Source organism: Hesperophylax consimilis, chromosome 23 (genome assembly GCF_061612785.1).
Source record: "Hesperophylax consimilis isolate HC1 chromosome 23, BYU_Hcon_1.0, whole genome shotgun sequence".
NCBI classification, from domain to species: Eukaryota; Metazoa; Arthropoda; class Insecta; order Trichoptera; family Limnephilidae; genus Hesperophylax; species Hesperophylax consimilis.
In genome coordinates, this window is record NC_142858.1 from 895530 (window position 1) to 899927 (window position 4398).

The following is a 4398-nucleotide window of genomic DNA, read 5'->3' on the forward strand; positions in this document are numbered from 1 at the left end:
GAGCATTGTTACTTACACGCCAATGTCCATGAAGTTGGTATTGAGTGAAATATCATACGATTGCAAAGTCAATTCGGTCAATTTGCTCGAAATACAGAAACTCTCATTGAAATGGAAATCCAAGTAGCTTAACATCTATAAACTTTTACAGTCGAATTGGGTAAAAAAAATATTGATGTTTAATATTCTCTTAAGATCTGGCAATTTATCAGAAAAATGCGGACAATTTGGCTTCTTCGGATAACTCAATCTTCAAAATATAATATAGAGCTTCTACAAGAGTTCGTCCCATCAAAATATGAAATATGTAACTGAGGGAAGCTTTGTGGACTTGACCCTGTGCACGCCTTAAATTATTTTTCCTTGGATGTTCCAAGCAGACTAACATTGTTCGTTTAATGATAATACATATGCGAGTATACTTTAGAACGGTGCATGGTATGGAAGTTATATTGGTACTCCATCAAAATAATTAAGTAAAATATTTTATTATTTTAAAAACGATGAATAAATAGATCTATTTAGATTTATGAATAAATAGTATTTATGTTAGTGGTGTTAATGAATAACGGTTCCTTTCCTCTCCGCGATTATTTATTACATTAGTGTATAAAAAATTAAAAATTTTACAGCATTGACATTTTTGGTAATAACCTAAACAAATATCGATATGAAGTAATGCGTACGATCGATTATTAATATGAGAGTATGGAATGTATCGGCAGCATCTCCTATCCTCTTCCTATTCTCCTCTTCCTCTCCCCTTCTTTTAACACCAAATTAATTTTAAGAAACTAAAACTTCATTTCTAATGCACTTTAACATAAGAAACTTCTGTGGCTTGACTACAATTAACTTGTATATTTATATCTATCACTGCATATTATATAAAAGCTGTTTGTTTCTTACAAAATAAATAAATAAATAAATTATAAAAAATATTTCGCATAGCTACAAAATGTTTAATAAGTACATACTTGACAAATTCTAACCACTTTAAACTTATTTTATTGCCATAATTTACTTAAATGTATGACTATTTCACCGGTAGTTAATCACTTGGAGAAAACTTACTAATATAAAATATTGGTAATTTATTAAAAATCTGGTAAAATTATTCGTATTCCTGTAAAAAACAGTGCTGCAGGCCTTTAACGCATTAATTGATAGGCTTTCTAACGCGTAGCTGCAGGAAAACGTGTTCTCATATATTCTGAATGTACTGATTGTTTGTTAGGAAATGGCATGCCATCAAATTTTTAAGAGGATTTTAATAAATCAGCTATACTTATTTTTCTCCGTGCTTGCTGTTAAAATAACAAAATCACAGCTCGCCTCTTCTAGAAAAAGTATCCCAACCAAAATGAAATTCTAACCAATAGTTACCAATTCCTCTATTTTTTTTACATCTAAAACTGTAAAAATAATAGAATAAATCCTATAGTTGCGATAAAAGCATCTTGCAGTGTGGTGTACATTACATGGTTCAATGAAAAATGCAAACGAATTGAGTCGGCTTCAGTGGTCTGAATCAACTTCAGTGACTTGAATCAACCACAATGGCTGTGTATCAACTTCAGTAGTTTGAATCAATTGTGTTGAAACATGTGAGGCTCAAGTCACAATCAAATTCATTGTTCCAATGTAATTCAAAAGCAGTACGCACCAAAAACCATTTATCAACCATGCGGATCACTACCTAAATCATACAGAACATTGACGGATAAATTAATTTTAGTTTCTTGTTTGATGTTCAGCAAAAAAAAAAATTGTGAATATTTTTTTTGTGAGAAACATTTAAATTATTTCAAAAAAATTGTTGTTGCAGAGACATCCAAAACATTTTAATGAAGTATTTTTGATTTGACAAAGATACCCTAAAAAGAGTGTAACATTATAAAATATTTGCTGTTATTTCGTATTTAATAATTTATTTCCTTATTCGTGATAGCTTTTACCTCAATAATCGAGTAAAACATAATATAAAATCATTGCGAAAAGGAACTCCGTTGGGACGACATATTTCATAAAGAATTTTTCGAGAACTATGATGAGAAGGACTAGTTATCATCATTAATTGTAAGTAAAATTTCATTAATTATCACAATGTCTTTTCCACTGACTCCATTGTCACTCTTGTTTTTATGGCGATATACAAGGTGATGTGACCTCTACTGTATTGATATTTCTCAGAAGTGAAAAAGTACAGATTACATACTTAAATTTTTTTAATTATTAGAAGAATAGATATAATTGGAGATTTTTTGGGGTTTTATACCCTTGTTGGACACTGTAAGGCTGTCCAAAACAATGGGTTACCGATATGGTATAAAAAAATATTTCAAAAGAATTTATGTTGTTTTGGAAATCTTGTTAAATATTTAAATTGGGATTTGTTGATTATATATTGACCAGAGTGGGATTAACCTAACTGGTAACCGACAAAACCGATATAAGAATGACGTCACGCGTACCTCGTTTGTTTCCGATAGTTTTGGCGGGCTATTAAAAACGGAAACTTTTAAAAATTATTTTAAATATAGTTAAATGTAGGAATCCTCGAAAGTAAATCACTATAATGAGAATAATAATTACCTTTCTTTGATATAAATTAAGCATAATAGTTTTATTTTTATTTTTGATTAGTCTTTGATTCACAAATCTTGGCGCATTTACATTCGTTAAAGATCGGAACCTATTTCCAAAGCGGGTCAATATTCACCAACCCCAAATGAAATGGTTTAGGCAATCTGAATGTATTCCTAAAGTTTGTCGAAGCGTTAGCGCAGGGGACGGGTTTATATTTGAATGTTCATCCAATAGACCGGCAGCGGCACTCTAGGGTGCCATTCTAACTACATTAATACCAAATCTCGCCTCAGTCAAGATACTTGTAGTAGCGCAGCGGAGAACTCTGCGACTCTCAGGCAGCTTACATTTATATTTTTAAGACCTCAATCTCTTCATCTTGAATTTATTTACTCATTGGAAGAGTGCTTGTTACATTTGAGCGTGGTGTATGCAGTTGGCGCATGTCTTGGTAGCTGTATTTATTATTTATCCTGTTAAAATACATACACCCAAAAGTGAATCGATATATTTAATTATGTTGGATTTACATGTTATGTTGGATGCACCAAATGACAGCGACGCTGCGAACGACAAGACCTTGTTTGAAAATATTTGCTTTAAACTCCAAATCTAACTCTGAGACTGAGACTGGGACTCCACGACATGTTGCATAGAATTCTCAGGGTCTGGCCGACTGAAGAAATTTCAAAGATACCGAAGGATCCCCAACATAGCGAATCCGTCATGGTTTTTAGTTTAGATGGCGTAGCTCAGTGGCTTAAGAGGTATATTCTTTCTTATTTTTACTTTTACTATTTTTCTGATCAATATAATTATAATCTCTCAAAGTCAAACACTTTAATTCAACTATCCATGAATCAAAACGAAAAGCGCTGCTCATGACCTCGAAAATGGAACTCTCTGCTCTACTGACCAAAAGATCCGGTTTCCATCCTATGAACACGATGGTGACATTTTCATTCACTTTATTTAAGCCTTTAGCCCTATACACCATCCTTTGAGCTACACCGCTCTTGTTGGTGGCAATTTAGATTACATATTTACTTCTCAACCCAATCAATTTGTTACCAACGTTGGTTCTCAACTCGGTAACAAGGTATGTATGTATGTAGTGGTTGAAAAACATAAAAATCATAAGATAAAAAAGATTGTTTTTCAAAATAATTTTATTTTATATAAAAAACAATTATTAACCTAAGATCAACACAAGGTTTATTACCAAATTCATTTCTTAATTTTTTTGTTCACGTAATTGGTATGTAATTATATAATCGAAAATAAATCGAGTCTGACCATGATTTTATTGTTATCTGATTCTATTTCAAAGACTGATAAACTAATGAAGATGTGATTAGGGAAGACAACGTGAATCACGTCTTTTAAAAGTTGTTCAATGTTTTTTATTGGTGTAGATACAAATTCGGTGGGTCTTTGCCCGCTATGCTCTCTGATATCCCCGTCATAAATAAACCACTCACACTCATCCTTTTTCGTAACAAGGTGATGTAGGGACATGAAATTAATTATATTTCTTCTGTATTTCTCATTAAAGGTCCTTAGAATCACATGATCTCCTTGTTCTTGGCGGGGTTGGCCGGTGCGGATGATAGCTATCATAAATAAAACCAACCTCTGACAGGATAGCAAAATAATATGATGGAACCACTAAAATCTATTTTTAATTAATTTAAATACATAGTAGTCTTTAAATAAATACCTACCCACACAGCTTGCTGCAGTTGCTCATTACAATTTAAACCGCTGCAGAACATATTAACAACTCCAAAACGAAAAATGTGAAACATG